The sequence below is a fragment of the Salvia splendens genome, chromosome 16 (assembly GCF_004379255.2).
Source record: "Salvia splendens isolate huo1 chromosome 16, SspV2, whole genome shotgun sequence".
NCBI classification, from domain to species: domain Eukaryota; kingdom Viridiplantae; phylum Streptophyta; class Magnoliopsida; order Lamiales; family Lamiaceae; genus Salvia; species Salvia splendens.
The window spans coordinates 17,080,468-17,092,233 of record NC_056047.1 but is presented as its reverse complement, the minus strand read 5'-3'; the positions used below and the strand labels follow the sequence as shown (position 1 = coordinate 17,092,233).

The 11,766-nt window shown below is 39.5% G+C and overlaps 1 pseudogene; it reads left to right on the top strand.

The window, feature by feature from the left end:
* Nucleotides 1-2,379: 2,379 nt before the first annotated feature.
* LOC121770277 lies at nt 2,380-10,332 on the top strand (annotated as a pseudogene).
* The last annotated feature ends 1,434 nt before the right edge of the window (nt 10,333-11,766 follow it).

Genomic DNA, 11,766 nt, shown 5'->3' with positions numbered 1-11,766 from the left:
AATAGGTTTTATTATTAAGCTAAATGAATTGTGGGTTACTTCTATATGTTTTATTGTTGTGGTTTTATATTGTTCAGTGCCAAAATGCTTCTTGTGTAAGCCATGTAAGCTCCTTTTGTAATGAATAAATGTGTTACTCCATATTTTATCAAGAAAAGTGACTTTTATTAGACAAATTGAGCTCTATGTATAAACACAACGAATTTCAGATATGAGAAGTAGTAGTAGTAGTAGTTCTTTATATCAAAAGTTTCAATAATGGATCCGTGATTTCAAGGCAATCCAAATTGGTACAATGAAACAACCTCGGTGTTTCAATTGCTTTTGCTGAAAATCTTGATCAATTTGAGGAAGAAACAACTCATTTACAATGTAAATTCGGACAGACATCAAGTTGGTTAGCTACTACAAGCACTACACAACTAGGAATAAATTGATTAATTATAAACCAAACAAAAAAAAAACTCATCTGATATTGATTACAAAGACCATAAATACACGTCTTGGAATCAAATTGATTGATTATAAACCGAACAAAAACTCATTTGTTATTGGTCTTAAAAACCATAAATTGTGCATGAATTCTTGTTTTTCTCACTAATTTTGAAAGTGGACTTAAAAATCACAAAACCTGGAAGTGTGCAATTTTCCAAACCCGACCCGAATAGAAATTTTACACTCCCTCATTTTACTCATTTACTTGAGTCACCTTTTTTTACGCACATTTTAAAAAAATTATAGTAATAAATCATTAAAGTATAAAGAGTAAAAGTATGAGAGAGAATACAAAGGAAGACTAGAGAGAGAATACAAAGGAAGACTCTTTTCTACATTTATTCTCTCACTTTCTACTTTAACTATTTTTTAGTGTAATATCATTTTTCTAAAATGAGTGCAAAAAAAGTGACTCTCAAGTAATGTAATGACAGAAGAAGTAAGTAGTTTTGTTTCCGTATGGCTAGTCGTGAAACCTTTGTGGCTTAATTTAAACTAAACTAAAGTCCCAAAATGGTCCTTAACATATTGCGGTTTTTTTTATTTTGGTCCAAAACATTATCTTTTGAATTATTCGGTCCCTCACATTTGAAATCAGATCACATTTGGTCCATTTTTTACGGTTCCGTCAAATTTTTTAATGTTTTAATTACCGGGTCACAAATCCGTCACTAATCCGTCACTAACTGGGAGAAACAGATCCGTCACTAATCCATCACTAATCTGTCATTAATCAACAAATATTTAAAACTAATTGATGTTAGTATTATGCGAATGCAGCTGCGGTATCGTCAACTAAAATGTTAGTTTTAATAATTTTTTACACTGATATGAGATATTATTAATTAATATTTTCTCTCTCTTTCCTCAACTAAAATGTTAATTATGTGTGTAGGCAAATTTTGCATGGTGGGAGCCTCCTCACGGCAAGTTCAAATTCAACCATCCATGGAAGCAATACTCCAAAATCGGAGCTCTAACAAGGGAATGCGCATGCCTAATTGAATCCCTAAACACAAACACAAAATCACCGTCGTCGGTGTCGGAGTTCAGCGCCAAAATCCGGCAACCGTGCTTCGAAATGAGCACGGAATCCAGCAAGGCCCTCGCCGAAATCGCCGCCGCAATTAAAAAAATGAGGTGGCCGCCGCAGTCCGCGGAGGCACACGTGCAAAGCGCCAAATCGGCGGCGGATAGACTGCGGAGCGTGCTGCAGTACTCCTCGCTGCCCCCGAAGCTGGACTTGCAGGAGGTGGCGTCGCTGCTCGTCGCCGCGTCGGTGCTCATTGACGTTATTAGATGCGCCGACGGAATCGCGGCGGCGGTCGGAGAGCTTGAGAGGGAGGTGGGTTTTGAGGGTTTGAAGACGACCGAGGCGGCGATTAATCGGCATGGGATTGTTAGCCCTGTGGATGATGGTGATCATGTGGTGGTTGAAATTCAGGCGGCGGCTGATTAATGACGGATTAGTGACGGATTAGTGACGGATCTGTTTCTCCCAGTTAGTGACGGATTTGTGACCCGGTAATTAAAACCGGCAAAAATTTGACGGAACCGTAAAAAATGGACCAAATGTGATCCGATTTCAAATGTGAGGGACTGAATAATTTAAAAGATAATGTTTTGGACAAAAATAAAAAAATGCAATATGTTAAGGTCCATTTTGGGACTTTAGTCTTTAAACTATTAATGAAACTATGTCATTTTGACGTCGTAATTCTTGAATTCGATGTTAAATAATGCTCCATGTGTCCCCAACCAATAGTTTTGATGTCTAGGTTATTGTTGTGCAGTACTACTATATACTCATATTTCAGAAAAATTAGTTAATTCAACTCTAGTACTAGTACAACTTTAAATTACTGTTTCTCTTCCATTTCTGTAATGGCAGTACTGTCTCTGCCCTCTATTCCCGGGTTGACATATCCAGACCCGAATCCGACCCTCCGCCATAGGATCCGCTGCAATAGCAATCGACCCACAAACCACTTGGTTAAGGGATACCTCTCTATTTCCTCTGTTTTCCTAATTGGCGTCGGAATCACCAGCCTTTGGGCCTTTCCTCACCCAGCTTCAGCTCGCATTCCTCCATCCTCCTCCACAGTCCACGAAATTCTCGGTATTATCAATTAGGCTTGCATTCTTTCAATTAGGTCTGTATTCGCATTTTCGGTTTTGTTATGTAGAAAGGTATAAAACCAACACGAAGAACAGAGTATGAAGATTGAGAACTCAGATCAGAAACACTGGAAACTGACTTTGAGGATAAGAACTCAACACAAAAACATACCAAAGATTACAAACACACACAAACTAACCGAGGGAGAAAAGATAAACGAGAGAATTTTGTTTATCACTCAATGAATCAATACATGCGGTTATGATCGCTATTTATAGTCGAGCTAGGAATAGAAGAGAAAACAAAAAGAGTTGCCAGCTCATCCCAACTAACTAACTAACTTCGAAAATATCTTCCAACGGTCTAGTTCTTCTTTCTTCAGTCTTCCAGCTATGTTGACGTATTTCAACACCCCCCCTCAAGATGGAGTGTACAAACTATGGAAACTCATCTTGCTCAGAATTCTTTCAAAAGCTGCAGCTCCGAGAGGTTTTGTAAAAATGTCGGCTAGTTGCAAATCGTTCTTGATATGCATCGGCTTAATGATTCCCTCTAGATATTTCTCTCTAACCGTGTGACAATCTATCTCAATATGTTTGGTACGTTCATGAAAAACTGGGTTAACACTGATGTGCACCGCAGCTTGATTGTCACAGAAGAGGGGAACCGCTTTGTCAATTCGAACCCCAAAATCCTTCAACAATGCTATGGCCCAGATGACTTCGCAAGTTGCCTGAGCCATTGCTCGGTATTCGGCTTCCGCAGATGATCTGGAGATGGTTTGTTGCTTCTTAGCCTTCCATGACACCAAGGAAGATCCAAGAAACAAACAATAACCGGTCATGGATCGGCGAGTGTCCGGGCAAGCTGCCCAGTCAGCGTCCGAAAATATGCTAAGTGTCGGGGTGGCTGTGCTTGCATAGAACAATCCATGACCCGGTGTGGCCTTCAAGTATCTCAATATCCTTTCACTTGCTTCCCAATGATCAACACACGGTTTGGACACATATTGGCTCAGTTTGTGCACGGCAAACGTGATATCTGGCCTTGTAATGCACAAGTATAGTAGCCTCCCTATTTGCCTTCTATACTTGGACGAATCTTCCATCAAGTTACCTGACTGTTGCTGCAACTGCTTAGAGGGATCCATGGGCACAGAGGAAGGTTTACACCCAAGTAAGCCTGCATCCCGTAGCAAATCCATTGCGTATTTCCTTTGAGAGACCATGATGCCTTTCTCACTTCTTGCTATCTCTAGTCCAAGAAAATATTTAGGATGTCCTAGGTCTTTGAACTTAAAATACTGACCTAGGAATTCTTTGAAATTCTCCATTAGTTCGGGCTTGTTGGTGGCTGCCATTAAATCATCAACATAAACAACCACTGCAAAGAAGATAGAGTTCTCATTCTTGAAGAAGAATGAATGGTCCGAGGCTGATTGTTGTAATCCAAATTTTGCTAGCACCTCAGTGAGCTTCAAGTACCACTGTCTTGATGCTTGTTTAAGTCCATATAAAGACTTATTTAGTTTGCAAACCATTCGGGGACCAGCTTGATTGCCCTCCTCAACATGAAGCCCAGGAGGAATGCTCATGTAGATCTCTTCCTTAAGATCACCATATAGAAATGCATTATTGATGTCAAGGTGATAAAGGGACCAGCCATGTATTGCAGCAAGGGCTAAGATGAACTTAACTGTTGTAAGTTTAGCCACTGGTGAGAAGGTGTCTAAGAAATCGATTCCCTCCAGTTGGGTGAAGCCCTTGGCCACCAAGCGAGCCTTAAACCTTTCCACAGTGGCATCAAGCTTGAATTTAACCTTAAACACCCATTTACAGTCTATAGGAAGCTTTCCTTCAGGCAAAGGAAGAATCTGCCAAGTGTTATTTTGAATGAGAGCAGAGAGTTCCTCTTGGATAGCTTGCTGCCATTCAGAGCATTGGGAGGCTTGTTTGTAGGATTTAGGCTCAAAAACAGCAGACATAAGGACAATGTATTTGAGGTGAGATGGGAAAAGCTTGGAGAGAGAGAAGTAAGCTGATATAGGATAGGATGAAGAAGAGGAAACTGAGTTGCAGAGATAGTCAGTTAGGTGAGCTGGGGTTTTTGGTTGTCTGCCAGCTCTTGTGGGCTGAGCATGAGCAGGCTGAGGAATTTCAGAAGGAGTTGTGTTGTGTGGTTGTGGAAAAGGGAAATCAGAGATAGAGTTTGAAGGAGAGTGAGAAGTATCAGTAGGAGAAGTGTTTAGAGGAAGTGGAAAATCAGATGGAGAAAGGTGATCAAAGGGGAAGGTGTCTTCATGGAACACCACATTTCTGGTGATAATTTCTTGCATAGAGTCAATGTCAAGAAGTTTATATCCCTTATACCCCGATGGATATCCCAAGAAAACACATTTAGAAGCTCTTGGTGAAAATTTGTCTCTATGCCGATTTAAGGTTGAAGCATAGCATAGGCAGCCAAAGGCTTTGAGATGGGAGTAGGATGGAGATTTCTGGAAAAGAGCTTCAAAGGGGGATATATTATTGGGTAAGACAGATGATGGTGTCCTATTTATAAGGTAGGAGGCTGCAAGAATGCAATCACCCCAGAATGTGGAGGGTAAATGAGACTGAAATAGCAGGCTTCTCCCCACATTTAACAGATGTTGATGTTTCCTTTCTACTCGAGCATTTTGTTGTGGCGTTTCCACACAAGAATGCTAAGTAACTGTACCAAATGAGGAGTACAGATGAGGAAGATTAAACTCAGGTCCATTGTCACATCTTACAGCCTTTATTTTTCTTGAAAACTGAGTATGAATGGTGTTGAAGAACTGGGTTAGAACATTTTTAGTGTCAGATTTGTGTTGCATCAGGAAGGTCCACACAAATCTTGACTTGTCATCAACAATAGTGAGGAAATAAGAGAAGCCTTGAGCAGTACAAGGGGAGAAAGGACCCCATATATCACAATGTACAAGATCAAACACTTCAGCTGCTATAGAATCAGAGGCAGTGAAAGGTAAATGTTTTTGTTTGGCTAAGGGACAGATTTCACAGAGTGTATGAGATTTATTTGAGAAAGGAAGAAAAGATGACATTGACTTGAGCTTATTGAAAGATAAGTGGCCAAGTCGTTTGTGCCAAAGATCAACAGAAACAGCAGAATTAATGCAAGGAAAGGAAGAAGAACCTGAGATTGGGTCAGAATCAACATCAAGAGTGTACAGATTTCCCATTCTTCTACCCTTCCCAATCACAATCCCCGGAGAAGTTCCCTGAATGATTATAGAGTCATGAGTAAAATTGACAACACATGACAGAGATGAAGTGAGGGAACTAATGGATATGAGATTAAAAGTGAATGTAGGCACACAAAGGACTGAATGGAGAGTGATTGTGGGGGTGAGATGGACTGATCCTATGTGTGTGACAGTGGCTTTAGTTCCATTTGGCAAATTAACAGAAGCATTATCCATAGGAGATGAAGAGATAAAAAGATTTATGTCACAACACACATGATGAGTGGCACCGGTATCAAGTAGCCACATAGGAGTATATGATGAAATTGAAGCAACAAAAGGAGAGAAAAGAGTGGTACCAGTGAAGGGAACTTGAGTGGAGGTAGATGGAGAGTTGATATGTGCGGCTGAAGGAGGAGAGGTAGAGGAGGTGGACATGGCAGCAAGCTGTGACTGCAATAGAGAGATCAATTGTTGACACTGATCAGATGAAGGCATGGCAGTTGATGGAGCTGATGTTGCTTTATCAGTGTCATCAGTCAGACAATCATCCACATAATTCACTGATTTTGCAGAAGTAAAGTCCTTAGAGAGGAATTTTCCACGGCCTCTGCCAAGGCTTTGAGGAAAGCCATGGAGAGAAAAGCAACGATCTACTGTGTGATTATTTCTTCCACAATGAGAACACATTAATCTGCCGCGTCCATAATTCATGGAGGCTGCATTAGCATAAGGCTGCTCACTTGAAGATATTGTAGGAGAAGAAGGTAGATAACCTTCAATACTCTTTTGCCTTTCTTCTTGTACAACCATGGAGAAAACCTTGGATAGAGAAGGCAATGGAACAGTAGATAGAATACTAGATCTGATTTGAGAAAATGAAGGATTTAAGCCAATGAGGAACTGCATTGTGCAATCATCCTCCTGGTATTTGTGCCACTTCGCAGCACTATCACAACGGCAAGTGGTGCAAGTACACCAAGCAAGAGTTTGAGAGTGTTTAAACTCATCCCAAACAATTCTCAGATTTGTGAAATATGTGTTGACCTCCGAATTACCTTGAGTAAGGAACATAAGCTGTTGCTTGAGCTGATAAGATCGAGCTGAATCGATCTGAGAAAACCGCTCGCGTAGATCCAGCCAAAGCTCATGAGCATCTTCAATGTACATTATGCTCGAACAAATCTGAGGAGAAACGGAATTGCGAAGCCAGGAAAGCACCATAATGTTACATCGAATCCATGAAGGAGACAAAAGATCATCAATCGAAGGTCGAGGAAGTGTTCCATTGACGAAGGAGAGTTTGTTCTTAGCGATCAGTGCTGTGACAACAGATCTGCTCCAATTGATATAGTTAGAGCCGATCAACAAGTGAGGAACGAGCTGGAGACTTGGATTATCACTAGCATGAAGATAATACGGACTGGTGTTGTCTTCAACCGGAACAATCACCTCACCACCACGATTTCCTCGGGGAACACGATTCATTGTGAGAAAACAGAGAAGATCGAAGCGGAAACGCAGTTAAACTGCTGATACCATGTAGAAAGGTATAAAACCAACACGAAGAACAGAGTATGAAGATTGAGAACTCAGATCAGAAACACTGGAAACTGACTTTGAGGATAAGAACTCAACACAAAAACATACCAAAGATTACAAACACACACAAACTAACCGAGGGAGAAAAGATAAACGAGAGAATTTTATTTATCACTCACTGAATCAATACATGCGGTTATGATCGCTATTTATAGTCGAGCTAGGAATAGAAGAGAAAACAAAAAGAGTTGCCAGCTCATCCCAACTAATTAACTAACTTCGAAAATATCTTCCAACAGTCTAGTTCTTCTTTCTTCAGTCTTCCAGCTATGTTGACGTATTTCAACATGTTATTTAAAATTCTGCTTCGAGGACTGATTTGGGAGAAAATGCGCTTCTTTGTACTTTCCTCTTGCTTCTAACTTAGCTACTGCAGTGAGATTGCACCTTTTTGGAAATAAATTGTGGAATTTTTGTGATTTTTTTATGATTTATATATTTGGGCAGTGGATGATGAAAATGATGCAGTTCACTGGATATATAATATGGCGTATTATTGCCTTATTGTTTTTGGGTTTTCTTCCGTGAAATAAATGCAATGTTGTATGTATGGTAGAGTATGAAAAATACTCCATACTACTAATATTTGTTCTGCATCAGCTTGAAAGTTGAGAGAGGGATTTACTTTACCTCGTGCCTTTACTGATGTTTTTTCCGTTTACAGACGAGGATAATGTGTGCAAGGTTGAGAATTCGGGGGATTTTGAAGATAAGGATATGAATGCTGCGTTTGAACGCTGGAAGTCTAAATCATACGCATTGAGTGTACCTTTGAGAATAGTTGCTCTGGGAGGTTCAGTTCCTCCTGTCTGGATTAGGGTGAGTTTTGTATCTTTTAGTCATCAAATTTGGATGAACACAAAGCCCCTTCTCAGATCCGGTGTTTGAATGCATGTTAATGGCATGGTTATAACATTGGTGTGAAATTTAAATAGACAAATAAGAAAATAAAACTCAAAATAAACAGCCTGTTAGTAAATTAGGTTGAGAAGTTAAGTAAAAAATGGAGTAGATATCTGAAGGTGTGCATCTTGCTATGGTATGCAGGGCTTTTTGAAATCTCAAGGGAAGAGGGTCCAGTTCCGCCCAGAGTTCCGCCGAAGTGTTGGGGACATATTTCATGAACTCTCTAATCCAATGTCCAAAGGAAAAATTAGTCTGAAATCTGCTGTGTCTGCTGATCTTGTTACACTTGGTGATTCCTGGTTAAATTGTTCAATTGGAAAGGGGTTGATTGAGCCTATGAAAGGAATAGAAGAGCAAGAGTGGTTTCAAGATTTAAGTGACAAATGGAAGGTGAAAATTCAGTCTACCTTTTGTTTTGTGCTGTGTGAATAAAGGACAAAATAAAATCAGAAAAGGAGAAGAAAATGGAATATTATTGCTGACCTGGGTGGATATTTATCTATTCATAAGCTAGTGATTATCTGACCTTGAATATATGCGTCTAATGAAATGCACAAGGTTGATTGAAGCATTGTGTTGTCATTGCTCTTTAATTATTCTGGTACCCTTGGAAAAGTATGGACATTGGAATTGAAATAATCTCAGGTATATTTGTGCAGGAGTGCTGACGGGGTTTTGGATTCTCAAGGCAAGATATGGGCTGTGCCATATCGTTGGGGCAGCATCGTGATAGCTTATAATAACAAAGAATTTAAAAGGCATAAATTAGCTCCAGTAAAGGTGATTGCCTGTCAACCCTGAATGTTTGTTTCTTGAGGTTTGGTCTTAGTTTGTGCTTATCTCATATGACCTGCACTTGTACATTCAACAATTCAATCAATAATGCTATGATAATTAAAAATCTTCCTGCCTTTTATTTAATCTACATCCAGGATTGGTCAGATCTCTGGCGTCCGGAACTTGCTGGCAAGATTTCAATGGTTGATTCACCTAGGGAAATTATCGGAGCAGTGTTGAAGTATATGGGATAGTCATATAATACTACTAATATTGATTCTCAAGTAGTTGGTGGGAAGAAAGCCGTGCTGCAGCAACTTAATCTGCTTGTTAAACAGGTAAGATAAAGGATAGAGATCTAAGAATAACTTATCAAGATATATGTAATTCTCAAGATAGCTTTCTTGAATGACGAAATGGATGCAGTTGGCAGCAGAAATGACATAGGTTAACACAGGTTTTCCATAAGAGGTTATGGACATTCATTTCTTAATTAGTGGTCTAGAGTCGCAGTATACCAATGTGCGCAAATGGCTTAATACAGGTTCGTCTATTCGATAGTCAGCATTATCTTAAAGCCTTCAGAGCAGGAGACGTGTGGGTAGATGTTGGATGGAGCAGTGATGTACTTCCTGTCGCCAAAACTATGTCAAATGTTTCAGTGATGGTTCCCAAGCTTGTGGGCAGATTTTTGGGTACAACATGAAATCCCGCCTCCATCATTTCAATATTTTCAGTCCTCATAATTTGGTGTTGCAGGCGATACCAACTACCTCACGACTTGCTACAGACCAAATTGGAGGAAGAATTAGGGGAGCGTCGCCATTGGTGCAGCAATGGGTGGAGTTCTGTCTGCTGCCAGAAAGGGCCTTGCCGTTCAAAGAAGAGGTGTGCATCGCCGGTTTCTCTCAAAGCCCGAGTCGAACAGGCAGTTGAGCGTAAAAAGGGCAGGCCGAAGCTGGGAACGAATCTGGTAGGTAACGTGCAAGTGTGAACTGTTGGAGCCATTATCAGAAGATGCATTATGTGGATTATGAGTGGCTAATAAATAGTTTGCCAAAACCTAGTCACAGTTTAGTGACCAGACTGAAGCATACTCTCTCTTCTTTGGTTCCAACATTCTGGTCGAAAATGCAATCTAAGGCTGCATGATTGGAATGCCATTGGATTGGAATGAAAACCACAGCAATTTGTTAACTTTTCTAGTGATATTTTCACCATTGCTCTCTCTCATGCATTAACAATACTTTAATTACTTTTTATCTTTCTTATCTTACTAATTGCGCATACCCAATGCAAATACATTTTCAATGATATTCTAATAACTAAATAACTTGTCATTAATTGCGAAATCAATACCTGATATTAAAAGATAGGAAGGAACCGTAGTAAATGAAAACTTATTATCGAATAAAAGTGGGATTTGTTTCATGAATTAGTCATAATACGTGCATTTGTTAAATTAATTAACTTCAAGAAAAATCCTATCTAATTCAACCTCAACCCCTCTGAAATAAATTGATTAAATTCCGGTCATTTACAATCAGAAATGTCAAAGTTGATTCCATTTTCAAATATAGCTAAAAAATTCTCATATTTTTACACTCCAAACACAAAATTTCAATAAATCGATTAGCCCGGCCCGGCATAATAAATTGACTTGTTTTCTGCCTTTTCCCTTCTTTGTTGTGGAAGCAATCCAAATTGAAACGCCATCATCATTATTCATAGCCATACGCATTCAACGCTGAAGGTGTCTGGTAAAAGAAAAGAGGAAAAAGAGATGACTAGAGGGAAACAGAAGCTCGAAGCTCAGAAGAAGAATGCCGAGAAGAATCAGAAGTCCAAGGGCTCGCAGATCGAAGCCCGCGCCCACGGCCTACAAGTCGTTTGCCCCGTTTGTCGAGTAATTTCTTCATCTCACACCCATTTTTGTATTATTTGTATGTTGTGATTCAGTTAATTCATCGAATTATTGTGTTTGGTTGATTTAGGTTTTTTTATTATGTGTCGAGATTAAGATTGAAATATGATTTCTCAATTTCTCTTATTCCCTTTTCTTTCTTTTTTGTTTTTTTGCTATTGATTGTGTTTGATAACTTTGCCGATTTATTTGGACTATATTGTACTCCATGAATGTGTTGGATATAAATTAGGGCAAATGTGGCTGAATTGTGGTCTGTAGCTGGTGATTTGGTTAACCAAGTTCTTGTTTATGTACCAGTGTGTCTAGCTTCAGATAGCATGAGGCGCTGTTTGATAGTATTATATTAGTGATGTGGAATCAGTACCACAAGATTTTCTAACACTGCATCTGTTAATGGATGTGATGCCTGATCTTGGATGATCCTGAATTAGTTATGCTATTAGTTATTTATTTGCAGCTCCCTTTTTTAGAAAGGTCTTGGATTACTAGGTTGAAATTGTTAGGGCTACTACGTAAATTACACAATTCAAGTCGCAGCCCCGTTCTACTTTCTCAGTATCTGGTTCCCTGTTTCGGAGAAAGTCACTGATAGTGCCCTTTCCCATTTAGGAATGCCCCTCGAAAGATATTGCTCTTGTAGTTCCATGAAGATTCAAATTTGTGATCCTACCTTCCTGGATGACTTTGAACTTCTGTGTTATTTCCCATGCTTATAAG